At 42.0% G+C, this 17,322-nt stretch overlaps 1 protein-coding gene across 2 annotated transcripts in view; it reads right to left on the bottom strand.

The window, feature by feature from the left end:
* The window catches only part of ENOX1 (ecto-NOX disulfide-thiol exchanger 1), a 376,541-nt gene that overhangs the window by 259,085 nt on the left and 100,134 nt on the right, over window positions 1-17,322 (bottom strand). The window lies entirely within an intron of this gene.

Raw genomic sequence — 17,322 nt, 5'->3', positions numbered from 1 at the left:
CAATGAATAAGTGGGACTGGACTGGAAAGAAAAGAAAAAAGAGAGAATACTGCACAAATTTATATTCTCTTTGAACTGTCTGTAATACAGACCTTAAAGTGCATTCTCAAACATATACCATATCAAAGAAGCAGACATTTATTTCTAGCCATGGCACTTCTAGGCTTTTGGTAAATTAAACCAGAAACAGTCTAGTGGATATGTGCTGTGTGAATAAGCATAGACTGATAGGTTCTGCACAACATCAGTAAATAACTGGTTTATAACTGCTTTTTTCCTTTAGCAAACAAACAAAAAAAATTCACCACCTTGCATAAATTCTTCAACACAGTCAAAGCAAACCTGTCTTTTCACACCTCCTGCATGTGCTGTTGCAAGTCCAAATACAAATTATGTTACCCAAGATTTATCAGTTGCTATGTTTTCGATTATGATAACCATGATACACAAGGGTAAATTCAATGTACTATAGCTTCCTGCTATAATCTCCCTGGAATCCACACCCGTTGTTGTAAGGATAATTATCTGGGTATCCCTGAGGCCAATTTTTGCAGTTTTCGTATAAAAATCACCTCTTGCATAAGACATGAAATTTAAAATCATCCCCTTCACAGATATCATTGAGTCACTCCATTACCTCTGGGACAGATATAAATTATGCATTCTTTGATTCTCTTTAAAATTTTACATGCACAAGGGGACAGAGGAGCATCTAAATGGTACTAAAAATATAAGGCATTCAAGAAAGAAACAATAACTTGTATGGTATTAACTGCTACAGTACTCCAAAGGCTCCCTGCCCGGTCAAGAAAAGCACATAAAGCACTGAAACATAACAGCAGGCTTGCATGCTAATGGCTGCTGGTGACAAGGACTCATTGAATGTCACTGCTTCACATACACACACTGTTCATTTTTCTTATCTCTGTGACCTCTCCTTTGAAATGACTGATGAAACTCCTGTGAATTAGCATCTCCGCTGCTGGGCATTTGCCACCAAGAAGGCATTCAGAAACATCTCTACTCAGATACAAAAATAAAGCAAGGGGAGGAAAAAAAAAAAAAAATCATAATCTTAACAAAAGAATTGTGACTAGGTCTGTTAAAGGATAGTCAGTGTATACTGCAAAAGCTTCTCCAAAGCTTCCTCGTTTGGTTCAGTTTTTACTTTGATGCCCTTTAAGAGTATTGGCTTGTCACAATAAGTGCATTCACATTTCAGGCTTGGCTAACATTTTCATAATTGGTGTGAATAAAAAGAAATAGCTGTTACTGCAAGAAAAAACAGAAATGTCTCTGTTCTGTTGCCCTGCTGCTACGATGACCTATTTCACACTAGCATCTGTTCTCTTCTGATGAACCACTCCAGATGTAAGCTGGCAAAACAGCACTGCAAGTATGTCACCACGACGTCCACTGAGTGCTGCAGATGTTTTCTTCCATGCTTCACACTTAACGTGTGCCTGATTAATTTTTTTCTTTATTATTTCAACTACTTGGCCCTCAGAATTTCCTATGAAGTTTGCAGAATTCGAGATCCAATCTGCTTCCATAAGGAGCAGCTCACTTCCCTTGTGTGAGCAGGTTCATTAATGCCTGGAATAACCAGACAAAGGAGCCTTGGTCTGAATTGCCAGAAGAAATGTGAACTTCAGTAATCTATTCTGCCTTAATATTATTTGCCTGATGATTTAACACAATGCTCATTTCAATTTCAAAATTACAGCTGTTTGTAATATTCAGATGCATCAGTTTGACCAAAATATTATACCCACTCTCTGCCTCAAGCCCTTGACCTGAACGAGGTTGGTGACAGGGATATGAATGACTTGAGCACCAAACGAAACACAAAAGTAGTTTTACTGTGAAGCACAATATTTCTTCTGTCACTTAACATTTTTTTTTCCCTTTCCAAAATTACAGGGTAGACTGCAAATCTTCAAGGCTAGCAGCCACTAAGACAGCCTAAGTGCCATTTAAAAGAATAATAATTTATGAGATGGCTTGGTAGAACAGCAAAGGTCACAGAGAAGACTCCCCAGGGAGGAGAGAATGACAAAGGTTATGAAGATGACTAAAGACTTGCCTACGGGAAAGGATTTTCTTAGAAGGAAGATGTTTTGTTGCAACAGCTTCATCCTACCTCACACACAGTCACCTCATCCAAACGAACAGTTCACCTTTAAGTTAGCTACAAGGCACTGCTTACAAAAATGCACTTCTGAAAACTGTGGCTTAGCAGCCTGGCTGTGTACCCAGGGCCCATCGAGCAGCTTCCAGACTGAGGATGCTGTGGCTCTGGCCCACAGGACACAGCCTGATGCCTGGTGTCAGATTTGGTCCCACCTGGGGAATCAAACTTCAAGCCAGTCCCCAATACAGACTCCACTTTTGGGGCACTCATTTGCAAACCCCAAACAACCCACCCCAGACTGGTGCAGTTTCTCCTAGCAGCAATGTGAGGGGCTGGTACATGAGAAGCCTGAGGCACGTGGCTCACACGTTGCTTCCAGGCAGTAGTAAATTTGCACACCAGCCATCACACTACACAGTGATTTGTGCTGCTTTTCTTCTTGCCACAGCTACAGCATTCCTTCCCTTCAGATGCAGCAAGTACAGGGAAAAAAAAAAAAAAAAGACAAGGATGAAGACAAGCAGGAACAACTCTTCTTGGCACAGCTCCACTTTCCACAGCATCATCTCTGGGCTCATAAAATACACATTAAGTGGTGGGAGAAGCTGGTGCTACAAACCTGGGGGTAACCAGTGGTGTCTGCAGAACATCAGAGAGATAGAGAAAAGCTTAACCTGAAGCCAGCGTGCAATACAAGACAACATTTATCATTTCAGAAGTTTGTAGCCATAACCAATTTCAAAACTGACTGTTTCCAAGTTCCCCTGATCAGCTGTGGAAAGTTTCTGCAGCCAGATCAATGCCCTTGCAGAGGAGGCCTCCATCTCTCTGAAGGGTACAGATGTGATGTCTTCCAGCCAAGAAGAGGGTATTGATCACTTTGAGTACAAAGTATTATGTTGATTTGCTGTAAGACAAATAGTAGAACCCAGCCTCCTGGTACTTGATCTCCATGCCAGGCCTCCCAGTTCATAAAGAGGTACTAGAGAGACAGGGAACCATTCAGGTAGATTTACCTGAGGCAATCTTTAGGGACTGTTATCTGTTTTCTGTACTAGAATAGAGCAGTTTGCTGAAGGGAACTAATCTTGAGGACATTAATAGTGTCTGCAGTCCTTTCCTCTGGCAGTCCCTGGTCCATCACCATGGCTGATGAAGCCTTTGGCAGGCTGTTCAGATCACAGAACATTTTTACAGACCCATAACCATACCCCAATGACAGCAGAGTGTGCCTTTAGGAAAGGGAAGGGCAGAAGGCAAGCAGAAGGTGGGATGCAGCTGAGCAAACCTCTGATTTTAACAGCACCTTTTATCCTACACATCACCTGCAGGAAAAAGGGAATGGCACAAGAACGTTGTGAGCACAACAAACAGCCCAGGCAATGTTGACTCCCAAGTGACAAATCCACCAGGCACGCTGCCAGGGAGCCCTCCTGAACCTGGCCCAAAAAGGAAAAGCTGCATTTCCAAGATGTGCCTTGCCTGATGCTCAGAGTCATTTACTCCAGTGTGGAATCTCCCTCTCAGTGCCAAACCTTGGCAGAGTCAACCTGTGGGGTTTTATACTCTTTCCCCACATCGGTTTTGTGTGTTCTCTCTTCCTTTATTAATTTTTAACAGAAGTGGGGTGGGGGATGTAAATTTCCTGTTGGGGATATGTCAGTGTTTGCTCACCATGCTCTGTCTACCTTTATTAATTTTGTATGGAATGGTGGATGTGATTCCACTCCAGGGGGAAGTCAGGGACAGCAAAAGGCCTTTCCCATAACAGGACAGCAGTGGGGAAGGGGAAGTTATTTCTCTGTGTTTGCTATTTCTTTGTCTGTTTTGAGTGATTTGTGTGCTTTTAAGGGTTTCTAGAGCTGAGGAACCTGGGTTTCACGGACAGGCAGTTGCAGTGCAATGACCCACTGGTCTGCAGAGGTTGATTATCTTCATGTAGCATTTGTTATGCAAGTCTTACAGCCTACAGGACATTTTTAAAGCAGCAGATGATGCCTTTTTATAGTGCAAGAACAGCATGTAAAGGGGGAAATTTAAAAAAAAAAAACCTGTCAAAATTAAGACTTATCTTCAAATAAGACTTATTTTTTAACAGCACAATTGCATAAAAAACACATGAACTACAAGAAGGTTATTGTTTGACACAGTTTCACAAGGTTTAACTCTTGGCCACAAAGGTTAACTCTTGCCTCATTGCAAAAATTGCCTTGATCAGTGTAACCAGCTTGGTGGTTGTCATTTCCACTCCTGCAATTCCCAGCCCTCCAACAAGCTGACACTTGGCTTGCAGCATGCAGGGACACTTGATGCCCTGAACTGCTATTCCCTAAGGCTTCATGGAGGTATTTCAGAGAGCTGATGACTTGTAGAGAGCTCTTTGCTACCTAGCTTTAATTTACACAGCAAGGGATCCATCATAGCCCATTCCCTTTGTTTCCTGACTCTTGGTCCAAGTTTGTATTTATTCACCCATATCATGACAATGGAGGGCATGTCCCCTTAGTGTCCTAGTTACTTTCATGGAAAAAACTCCCAGGGAAAAAAATTTTCATGCTATCATCAATTTCAAGAGGTTCCCAGGTCACAACTTTTTCATACTCAGAGTGATGTGCTAATGGGTCTGGATCTTTCAGATACGATAGCCAAAATCACTGGAAAATATGGATGTTCATTCTTCAGTTTTTTCACCACAAAAAATTACGTATTTTTTTCACCCACAATGCTGCAGTACCAGAAGATGCCTCAACAAGATTTAGACCCAAAAATAAGGACTTCCTAGGGTTTACTCTGCTGAGCAGTGCCCTGCTGAAATTAGTGCTCATAACAGACTTGATACAGTGAACTGAATTAATTACTTGTTTGAGCAAAATATGTTACGGACTTGAAAAGTGAATTATGGACTGGCTGGCTGTGTTGCATATGTTTGTGGTACAAGACATTCTTTTCCTAACCTTCTGCAGCTGCCATACAAACAACTTGCATGACTGATGGCAGGGGCAGAAAGTTTGTGCACTGAGAAGCCCAGTTCCCATTTTGAGCATGAGAGAGAGAGAGAGGAACTGCTTCAATTGAAAAATGAGTGAGAGAAAGAGGAAAGAAAGGGGCTGGGGTACTGCATCTGGCTTTCACAGGCTCTTAGGTCAGCACTTTTAGATGTGCTGAACACAGCTGGATTTTGAACAAGTGGGAGGGATAGAGGAAGGGCAGGATTTGGAAACTGGCTCGTGTCCATCCAACATACAACTCAGGGAAAATGTATTAACTACAAGGTATATGTGACAGGACACAATGCTAACAGCCTTGAATAAAGGCTAAGGCAATGACATTTGCCAGGCTCCTTGCTGTGCTGCCAGCAGACTGGATGTTCCTAGGGACAGGGAGCAAAGGAAGCCAGGCAGCACTGCCTAGCTGGGAGCCCCTTTTCCAGGATTCTGCTTACAGCCCCTGTGCAGAGGGACAGAAGTCAGCCAGTGCTCTGTGTCTTTTGTCTTTCCTGCATCCTGGACATATGGCAGGTCAGCAGTGATATTCCATTCCCCATTCCTCTCCAGGTTCTCCAAAAATGGAATGTGGGCTGGAGTTCTGGTTTCTGTCCTTCACTTTCCTGCAAACCATCTTGCTTTCCACTCTTTCAGTGCCGCTGTTTATGAAACTCTAGAAAGGAATTTAATTCACCCTGGAGAAGAGAAGGTTCAGGGGTGGGGGTCCTCAACACAGTATTTCAGTATGTGGCTACAAAGAGGATGGGGGCTCTCTCTTTGCAAGGAGCCACATAGAAAAGACAAAGGGAAACAAACAGGTACATATTGCACCAGAGGAGGTTTTAACCTCAATACAACAAAGAAATTTTTTTCGGTGAGAACAATCAGACACTGGATAAAACTCACCAGGGATATGGCAGAGGTTTTCAAACCTCAAAACCTGGAGGTTTTCAAAGTGTAATTCAACAGAGAGGTAGATAACCTCACCTAGGCTCCCCTTCCTACAAAAGGTTGGACAGATGATCCTTTGAGGTCTTTTCCAACCTAGGGTTTTCAATGATTCTATGATTAGTTAAATCCCCAAATCCTGCTTCTCTAGAGACTGATTCCCAGAGCATCCCATCCAGAACTCCAAAGTTTCCCAAATAATCTACTCTCTTCCTCTGGCTGCTCAAAGTAGGTTCCTCAGGGGCCTCCCCAGTGAAGTTCTGAATGCCTTTGAGGATGGAGATTTCATTACCTTTCTGGGAAATTTCTGTCAGTCTTCAATCACACTGATGGTGATTTTTTTTTTTTCCCCAAATACATATAATCAGAATTTCATATGTTCCAAATTGTGTCTGTTGTATCTTCTCCAATCACCCAACACCTCTGAAAAGAGTCTGGCTCTTAATTATCCATCTCCTCCCATTAGCACTCAAGGTCCCCCAGTGGCCTCTTCTCTTAATTTGAACAATCTCAGATCTCTCCACTTCTCACACATCCTCTGCTCCAGCCTCTTGTGCATCTTGGTGGCCCTCCATGGGACTTGCTTGAGTACTTGCTTGTACTGGGGAGTCCCAGACTAGATAGAATACTTCAGAAGTGGTATCACAAGTGCTGGACAGAGGGCAATAATCACTTCCCTGCTTAGCTAGGTCCAGCCAAAGGCATCTGTGAGGCTGCAGAGCACAGAGCTAGAATCAAATGGCCAGAAGTGTCAGTCCAAATCACAGAATTATGGATCGGGCTAAAAGGGGCCTTAAAAATCATCTAGTTTCAATACCCTTGGGTGGGCAGGGACACCTCCCACTAGATCAGGTTGCTCAAAGCCCCATCCAGCCTGGCCTTGAACACTTCCAGGGAGAGGGCAGCCATAGCTTCCCTGGATAACCTCTTCCAGTGTCTCACCACACTCATAGTGAAGAATTTCTTCCTAATGTCTAGCCTAAATCTGCATAACTTCCAGCTTGAAACCATTCCTCCTCTTCCTATCACTACATGAGCTTGTAAAAAGACCCTCTTCAGCTTTCCTTTTGCTCCCTTTCATGTCCAGGCTGAACGATCCCAACTCTCTCAGTCTGCCTCCATAGGAGATGTGCTCCAGCCCTCTGGTCATCTTTATGTCTCTTCTCTGGACTTGTTCCAGCAGCTTCATGCCCTTCTTGTGTTGGCAGCTCCAGAACTGGACACAGTTTTCCAGGTGGGGTCTGCAGAGAAGAGCAGAGGGGGAGAACAACCTCCCTTGACCTGTTGGCCACACTTTTTTTGATGCAGCCCAGCATGTGGTTGGCTTTCTGGGCTGCAAGAGCACTTTGCTGAATCACGTTGAGCTTCTCATCAACCAGTGCCCCCAGGTCCTTTTCCTCAGGGCTGTTCCCAATCCATTCCCTGCCCAATCTGTATTTGTGTTTGGGATTGTCCTTACCCAGGTGCAGGACATTGCACTCCTTCCCTCCAGTGGGTCATGAGTTAAATATACAAATTTTTGCTGAAACAAGGAGATGAGAGTTGTCCACTTAAGCCCAGAGAAGTAGCAAGCACACAGTTAAAAAAGAACAGCCAGGCAAGAGAGACTTCACAGAAATGAGGGAAGAAAGGTAAGGAACACTATAATATCTCAGAGCACACAATCACTAGAATTTTAGTATGAAGCAGCTACAGCTGAGCTTAAATCACTGCTGATCCTAACAAGAATAAAAACAGCAGTAATTTTCCCATTATAACATAGTAAGGAACCGTCTCAGACAAACACATATTTTCTTAGTATCAGTGTAGCCTGGTTAAACACTGTATAGCACCAATGAACCAATCATAAAATGGGCCAAAAGTAATATAGACCTACTGACTACAGAGGCATTTCCAGAACCCAGTATAGAGGGGAATGAAAGAAAAAAAAAAAAAAGAAAAAAAGAAACAAAAGAAAGAAAAGAAAAAAAAAAAAAAGAAAAAGGAAAAAAAAAGAAGAAAAAAAAGAAAAAGAAAAAGAAGGAAAAAAAAGAAAAAAAGAGAAGAAAGAAAAAAGGAAAGGAAAAAAGAAAAAAAGAAAGAAAAAAAGAAAAAGAAGAAAAAAAGAAAAAAAAAAGGGCGGGGGGGCGGGGAAAGATTGTGATCCATTCAATATATGTCAAGAGATGACATATTTGTGTCTTCTATCCAGACCAGTGGTATCCTGCAAATAAAATCATTCATTGGCCTGCAAAGCTGAATCTTCAATACACAATACTGCAACCTCCACGTACCTAGAAATGAGATTACTAATAACAGGAGGGAGGGAGGGATGATTTCTAGGAGATACCAGGAAGGAGGCACACATGGATGTGGGAGGAAAAATACGTCTACCACCTTTGTGAGTAACTCCCTCAGGAAAAAGCCATTTTAGTGTTAAGACCATGAATTCTGCCTGAGCCACAGCAGCAGTGGTCTAGGGCAAACAACAGCCTGGAGAAGGACAGTTTTATCAGCACTGCAAATGCTGGCTCTGTTAACAAAAAATCAACGTTGCATTATTATGTGTTTTCTACAGTAGCACCAGAAGAATTGAGTTTGTACCCAGAGCTGACCACAAGGAGCAATGGAAAGCACACCTGGCATTTCTTCTTACTCAGTTACTAAGAAGAAAAGAATGAGAATGAAGGAGGTTCTTATGTCAGTGCTCAAAGCACTGAAGCAGCTGGCAAAAGTTTTCCATTAGTGCAACGATCTGGGAAATCTGCTCATGAAATACAAATTCTGGTTAAATAGTCAAGATATTATTCAGATGAGTAACTCTCTGTCATGGATACTTTTCTGTCAACATGGATTTACTGTGTGGACAAGACTTTCAACAAGCCCCTTCTGGATGAGAAACATCATCCACTTATTCCATTTTCCTGGAGGGAAAGCATTAAAATGTCAGAAGTTAATGAGTTCCACAAACTTACTCATTTTGCTTTTCTTTCTATTTTATTTTTATTTTTGCTTTACTCTCTCTTGAAAAAAGCTTATTCTGATTTCTTTTTATACTGATTTCTTATAGAGATTTATTTATGATAAAGTCTTGTCCTTGACCCAGAAAAAATTATGCACTGATGGTATCAGAAGATCAATTTTATGTAGAGGGAAGCAGTCTTTGGGACTGAGCTGCTTTCTCTAAAACCAGGGCCCATGAACTAATCCCAACTGCAAAATACTTCCAGCAGGGTTATAAGCTCTTGCCATGTTTATATTTATTTAAAATAATCTGATGGGACTGGGGCCACAAAGTGGTTTTGGTGGTTGGAACAGGTTAGCAGGATAAACACAGTTGAAAACCACTGTCCTAAAATATCTAGAGTAGGAAATTTGGAAATACAGTATATTTTGGACTACAGACCAGTGGCATGAGCAGTGCTAGTGGGGGTTCCCAAAGGCTATTTCTTACTAGATACTTTCTTAGGATGGAGATTTGCTGGAGCTTCTTTCTAGACTCCTCTTTCACTCCCAGCTGTTGTGCGTCATGGAATTAAACCTAGAGGGGACACGTGTGCATCTTGACATGCCAGTGTTCATATGCAACAGATTAGGCTTGAGCTGAAAAGTGCTTTTTTATCAGCAAGAATCACTGGGGACACCTGAGGCGTTCTGCAATTCCACACCATTGCAGCGATTATTGGTCAGATGCCCTTGATAGAAGGAAGGGTCATTATTTTCCTGAACAGATTCCCTACCCAAGGCACCAGCCTGCTCACCTGCACTGTAACAAGCTGCTCCTTAGGCAGAAATCAGCCTGACAGAGACTTTAAAGGAAGAGAAGTCTCATTAAGATCTGTTAGATTTTGGATGTGACTTTGCCATACCACAGAGTTTGGAGTCTGCAACTAGTAAGAAAAAGCTTTCAGAGAAGAAAAATTTGAATGAAATACAAGTAAATATACACCCCACCCCCCCCAAAAAAAAACCAAACAACAACCCACAAACCCAAAACCAAAAAAAAATTAAAAAACCAAACCAACCAACCAACCAAAAATCCCAACAAACAGGCAAACCAGCAATCATATGTCAGGGTGTGTCTTTCAAAAGAGAATCTTAATGGCAGCCTTTCAATTTTCTATAGCCCTGCAGATGGAAAGTTTCTGCAAAACCAGTCTGTGTCCTTTGAACACCCAAAGAGCAGCAAGAATTCTGTATTAGAAAAAATTCTTAAAGCACTTGTGATTGCTCAAGCACTAAAATTGCAAAGTGTCTGCACTCAAGCAACTACAGTCACACAAATTAAGGTCATGCTTTGAGCAAACCTGATTCCTCCTAGGCCTGCAAGTGACTTGTAAGCCCACTTGTAATGTGCCCATCACTATGGTACCTCTGTCATGAGCTAATAATGGAAATAATAACAGAATAATGGAAAAGTGGCATGCACAGGCAGCTCTTAGGCTGAAGAATGTGGGAGTACAAACAGGGGGTCTTCAGTAGCCCAGTCCTACAAGCCATACTTTCAAAAATCAGCAACCATTTGTGCAGTTGAACCTCTGTGTTTGCAAATACATCCTAATGATCAGAAAAGCAATAAATTAGTGAGTGAAGAAAAGCATTTCCAAAAGCAGGGATTCTCTGCATGTATGGCAGCATCCGATGTATTCTGCACCCTGCAAATACAAATGGGGCAATTCCCTGAAATACAAGCTTCTACTTTCATACATGTCCTGCAGTTAGACTGGAATATTTCCATTTAAGCTTTTTTTTTAAGCTTTTGAACATAGAAGCTCTTACAAAAATTAGAATTGTATTTCCATCGGGTGTCAAGGAGTCACAGGGAAAGCCTGGGCACATTTTGAGAATTAGTTCAACAAAAGAAATCCCTACACATACTTGTCCAGAAGTCTGCAAAGGCAAATATCCAGATTTCTGCAAAGGCCACTTCAGGTAAGGGTTTAAAATTTAAACTCCTTCTCTAGATAACCAGGTGTATATCCAACAGGAATTAATATAGAAAGAAAATCTGTTTTGAGTTGTTTGCCTGGATTTTGCCACCATTAAAATCAACTTGTTAAAAACACTACTTACCATCTGCCAACAGTACTGCAGCATATATATATATAGTGTTTTAAGTGCAGAAGAGGATATGAAGTCCTCAGAAAACCCATGCTACTGTGTTTAGGACATATTTTGATTATGTTTCCTACAAGTTTCCAAGTGATGGTTGGATCAGCAAGCTCTGGCACAAAACAGCAGAGAGCTGGGTGTGGACTGGACAGTGTATGGAGAGGAGTCAGGCTAAGGAGAGCACTTGAGCCAGAATGGTTGTTTCTGTATTGGAAATAAGGCTCTAATTTCTAAAGCATCTGCAGCATACTCCCCCTCAAGGAAAAGAATGAAAAAGAGAACAAAAGAACAACAAAAAAGAAGAAACACTTGATTTAAAAATAAAAATCTACCTTACTTAGAGCTACACTGTAAGAGGATTTATGTCAAAGATGGGAAGAAAAAAAACCTTCTAAATTATAACTTGAAATTTTAAAGAGTATATCATAGAAACTATGCATAAAGGTCCAGTTATGGCAGCCCATATGGATGTAAATTGTTCTGTATTGCTCAGTAGCACCCACTTTCATAAATAAGGATATAGGTTAGAGACAGGCTTGCAGGTTGCTTTATTTGTGGCATAAAGGCCATGTCCTGCTTCAGATAAAATCCAAGAGCATACAATAGTTCATTCATATTCGTGAGGCAGATTAAAAAATCCTTCTGAAAAAAATGTTTTCAAAATCTATTCTCCCCAGTGAACAGCTCAGAGAAGTGTGTCCCTGACAAATGCCCATAAGAGGCCAAAACACTGGTTATTTGTTCTCTTTTGCTCTTTACAAATGAAGCAAAATACAGCTAATACATTATGCATGTATTCCAGTAGCTTTTTATTCAGCCTGTTTTGGTTTGTTGTGCCTTGGGAACTTTGACTTTGTTTTGCTGTGCCTTGGGAACTTTGATTTCATCTCGGTTTTCGGGCTAATAATAAAATTGAAATATTAGGACAGGACATCAACCAATCTACGGCACAGGAGATCTGTTTAAGTTTCAATGAAACAACTTCTCAATGTCTCTTTTCCACTCCCTTATCTTATCAATCACCAAACCACTCTCAACAAGCTTGCCTGTCACAGGAACAGCACAGGCCAGTTGCCATTAGTCATTAATTTCCCCTTCAGACAATCCCTGTGGGTTGTTTCACCCACAAGAATAAGATAGAGTTGTCCTGTAACAGGCTGTAAGGGCTCATCTCTGTACAGTTTGGGTATGGAAACTATTCTGTGCCTTTAGACATTTAGGATTACCATTAATGTAGTGCTTAAAACAGATAAGCACATTAAACAAGCAAAAGACAATCCTCTGTCACAAGGAATTTCTCCCCTTGCAGAAGTTAAAGAGTGAAAGTGAACAGCAAAGCCTAAGGGAAAAAGAAGGGGAAGAGAAGACAACTGTAATGAGATTAGACAGCTTATTACAGTTACTACATTCACATCTCAATACTACTTTTTTATTTTATTTTGGGATGGGGCATTTTTTTTTTTTTTTTTTCCTTTAGCAGCAATTTGCGTTCCCTTGGAAACATACAGGAAAGATGAAGAATAAGGACAGATAAAGCAAAGTAGGACCAAAGAGGTAGGAAGCAAGGTGGAGAGTTTCAATGGGGCTGAAAGACAAGTTCAGACTAAGAAACAATAGGAGAGAGGTAGAGAGGGAAAAAAACACTAGAAATGAAGATTTGCAAGGGCAGGAGTACAGGAATGAGCACTCACACAGCAGGGTGGACATGCAGGCTTTCCCCTGGCAGCACTCATCTCTATGCTCATTCTACCCTGCTGGCTTGAGAGTATCAATACACCATCACTACAACAAAGTGGTACCACTGGGATGCTCATTTCCCCCTTTGTCTTAACCCAAGGACATATTCCAGTTGGCTTTCTGGGGATAGCCCAGAAAGCCAACTGCATCCTGGACTGTATCAAATGAAGCGTGGCCAGCAGGTCAAAGGAGGTGATTCTCCCCTTCTTCTCTGTTCTCCTGAGACCCTGCCTGGAGTAGTTCTGAAGAACTGCTACTGAAGAACTACAGAAGACCAGTTCTGAAGCCCCCGACACAAGGACATGGAGATGATAGAGAGAGTTCAGAGCAGGGCAAAGGGGATGATCAGAGGGCTGGAGCACCTCTCCTATGAAGACAGGTTGAGAAAGTTGTGGTTGTTCAGCCTGGAGAAACAAAGGCTCCATCTTATAGTAGCTTTACAGGACCTGAAAGGGGCCCATAGAAAGCTAAGGATGGACATTTTTACTATGGCAATAGGACAAAGAGGAACAGTTTCAAGTTGGAAGAGGGTAAATTTAGACTAGATACTAGCAAGAAACTCTTTCATGTGAGGGTGGTGAGACACTGGCACAGGTTGTCCGGAGGAGTCGTCAAAGCCCCCTCCCTGGAAGTGTTCAAGGCCAGGCTGGATGGGGCCATGACAAACCTGGTCTGGTGGGAGGTGTCCCTGCCCATGCCCATGCAGGGGGGCTGGAACTCAATGATTTTTAAGTTCCCTTAAGGACTAATGATTTTATCATCATTATTCAGTCTCAAAAGTTCAAAAAGTGTTTCAGCCTAGGGCAAAGAAGGAAGGGTGTCCAACCTGGACACCCTCCTGGAGAGTAATTTTTTATTTTTGCTGAAAGATGCACAGAAATTGTCAGTATGTTTGTGTATCTCTAGACAGCAAGCTACAAATGTGCTGCCTTCCTCCTTATATACATGCAAGACCATTTGGACTGAACCAATGCTGCTCCTGGCTCTTCAAAGGCTTCAAGCCTGTAGGTCCTGTGCAGTAAATTAGTTATTTTGAAACTCTCAGTGGAGAGACTGTCCCAGCCTCTTCACAAAGTGGTGGAAGACACCTTCCAGGATGTCATCCTCCTCTGCCCTCTTGCTTGAGCACAAAATCAGTGGAGCTCCTTTATTGTGAACAAGCACCAAGGTATGTGAATGATCTGTTACAGAACAAAAAATTTGCACAATTTGTACAAGACCCACTTATCACCAAGCTCTCCTCCTTCCCACCACTGATTCTGCTTTTTCTGGCAGTAATTTTAATTTTTTTCATTTGCTAGTTTTTATTATGTGTGTATGTATGTATGTATTGACCTGGGATCTGGTGGGATCCCGAAAAGGTGCAAATTAGGTGCTGAAGCCCCTCAGAGGCAAGCTGAAGGGACTGTCTGGCTGCCCAGTTGAGGAAGAAAGGTAAAACTTCAGTATTTCACAATTAAACTGCCCAGTCCTGCTAGTGCCTAATCCTCCCCCCATCCCTGCACTTCTCTCAGCTGTGCTCAGCTGTACTGATGCAGTCATACTCTTACCATGAGGCATTCCCTGGACAATGTTAATATATCTGGGTATCATGCTCTGCTACACTTCAACTAAGCAGGAACTTTCCTGGCTCATAGCCTGGAAATGAGCTGAAATGGGCTGGGAAGCTGGTCTGGAAACCCCCCATGGCCATTCCCACTGACATCTTGGTAGCCCTGCTTTGATAAAGCTTCCCAGGATACCTCACACGGCTCCTACAAAACCCATAGACAATATAAGAGACAATCTCTAAAAGAGGGACTGAAATGCAAGGCTCTGAGCTGCCTTTCTGGTGACATTATTGTTCTTGGGCCTGCTAATTCTCAGCAGCATGGACTATAAATGCTGACAGCTGAGATCAGGCTGGTAAACGCATGTCTGAAAGACAGCTGCTAGATGTGCTCAGGTTAACCCTAAGCTGCCCACCACCATGCATAGCTTCAAGAGGGAACTGCAAGTGGCAGGCACAGAGCAAGATCAAAAAATAAAAAAAAATTTAATATTGCGAGCCCTTGGTAGAAAAATGGACCTTTTGGTGGCCCTGAAAAATGTTTCTTTTGGCTGCATTAGTCCTAAACTTTGTTGGTGACATGAGCTTTTTGAGACTGACAGTTATAAGCTGTCTGACCAGCAGCCCTGGCGCTGACAGGATCATGGAGACATCAGCTGCCTCAGCGTGTAGTCTCTTGCCTTAGTGGAATAAAATTCAATTCAACCTTCCCAGGCTATTCTACCAGGGGAAAAGAAAACCCTGTTAAAAAGTTTTATTCCCTTAAACACTACTCTGTATTACACTTTCATCAGCTTTAACTTCATGCACTTGCTACTTCTCAGCATCCTCTTTTCAAGCAAGTAACACAGCCATCACATGCTTATGCTAATAAAGTACATGTAATATCCTCTATCTCCCTGTTTGCTTTTCTCTCTGGGACCCATATATTAGAAAAGGCATTCTCTAAATGGTGTTTAGAAAAGCTTCCAACTATTTCTGTTTGCTTTCCTTTATTACTGTGCTGTGGTTGCACCCAGCAGATACAGAGGTTCTGTTTTTCCAGCTGGGAATCAAACCAAGGCACAGCAGTAGAAGCAGCAGTCAGATCCCACTGGCAAGACACAGATTTTCAAAGCTGTTGTGAGTATGAACTCATTTAAAAATCATTTAAGAACCATTTAAATTAATTACAAAAAAAAGTAAGAAAGCTTACCTTACGAACAGCTTTAGGGTCTGTACTGTATCTCATCTCTCAGCCTAGATCCCAGATGGTCAGAGCACCAAATTGCTATTCAAGTTATAATTATTCTTGTTATTACATTCAAGATTTGTCTGGAGACAAATTACGAAGCTTCTTATGAGTGTCCAGGAAGGAGGCACACATAAAGATCATCAAAAGGCCTTTGTCATACCTCGTGCTGTGGCAAGGTTCAGGTCACCCCAACTGTCCCATGCAGATCTGCCATGATTAGAAAAGCTGCAGGCAAACAAAGCTGCCAACAAGCCTTTGCCCAGCTAACATCCATAAATCATGCTCCCTATTGGAGATGTTTCTGGGTTTCTGGCATCTCTGTTTTCGTGCAACACTTTTCAAACACTTGCTGAGGTTCCCAAACTGGCCAGCTATGTCCCTGGGTGAACCCAACTACTGGGCTGATGCTGGCTTGAGCACCACTCTACTTCATTTCCTTCATCCAAGGTGAGAAAAGTGTGCAACACCTGTCCTGCAGACAGCATTTGAAATGAAATATTGGTTCCTGGCACTCTCCTGATCCCTCACCTTCCTCCCACACCCACACCCACAGCACCATTGAAGCCCTTCATGCACCAGGCTGGGAGTCCCAACAAGCTCCAGGATGCATCAGGGCCAGTAAAATCAGCCACCCCTGAGAAAAGAAAGGACAGCTTGAACTGCCAGTCTCAGACAAGGGCAAGCAAAGCAGAATACAAGCACCCACATCAAAATCTCCTTTGGCTGGTACACTGGAGGTATTTCAGTTGCCTTTGCCCTATTATTAATTCATGCCCTCTTCACGCATCATTGCCTGACTTAGACTTGCATAGAAGCTAAACATATATTAAAAAACACTATCACTGCATAAATAGCTCGTTAAAATGGATTTAAAATGGGGTCTTTAAAACTAAAATAAACAAATCTAAATCAAGAGTAGAATGCCCTTAAAATTAGGGATTTATGCTTGACTGGAGAGAACAAACAAGAGACAGTTCTCTCATTGCAGCCCTATAGATGTGCTTACCCAGCTGTATATCCTGTAACAATTTAAAAGGCAAATCCAATGTGATTCCTATGAAAGCAAACACTAATCTCCTCACCTCCATAAACAACTGAAAATAAATGGAAGTTGAATATTTGGTAGTTTAGTTAGATTATTCCAAACAGACTCTATTTCCTCTCATTCCACAAAATAGATCCCTTTAAGGATATGCTTATGCACTCCCTGGTTGCCCTGTGCTTCATCTGCCCATGATCTGTGCTACAAAGTATGAGACTAAGGCAGCTCCACTCTAAAAAATTCCACTTTGATAACTTACTGTAAGACTGTGCCCATGCTAAGGAAGCCTGCCTTCAGCAAACCCATTTTTGTGACTCAGTGGGCATACATATATATATATGTATATATATATTTAAAAAAAAAACCCTAAACCTTCTGAAGCTGTTTTTCAGAAGTGACCTGGATTTTACAGCAGGATTCACCTCCAAATGTGTAGACGTAGAAGTATTTTGAAGTGTTCAGGATTATAAAAGTAAGACAAAAGGCTGACCTGTTCCTCTGCCCATGAGGACAGCAAATACAGGATTTGATTTTCTGACAGTATTTTTAAGAATATTTGCAACTAGATATACAGATCACAACAGACAAGAAACCTAGACAAAA

The sequence above is a fragment of the Heliangelus exortis genome, chromosome 1 (genome assembly GCF_036169615.1).
Source record: "Heliangelus exortis chromosome 1, bHelExo1.hap1, whole genome shotgun sequence".
Classification (NCBI taxonomy): Eukaryota; Metazoa; Chordata; class Aves; order Apodiformes; family Trochilidae; genus Heliangelus; species Heliangelus exortis.
Note: the sequence above shows the minus strand (reverse complement) of the source record. Positions and strands in the feature narration are given on the sequence as shown.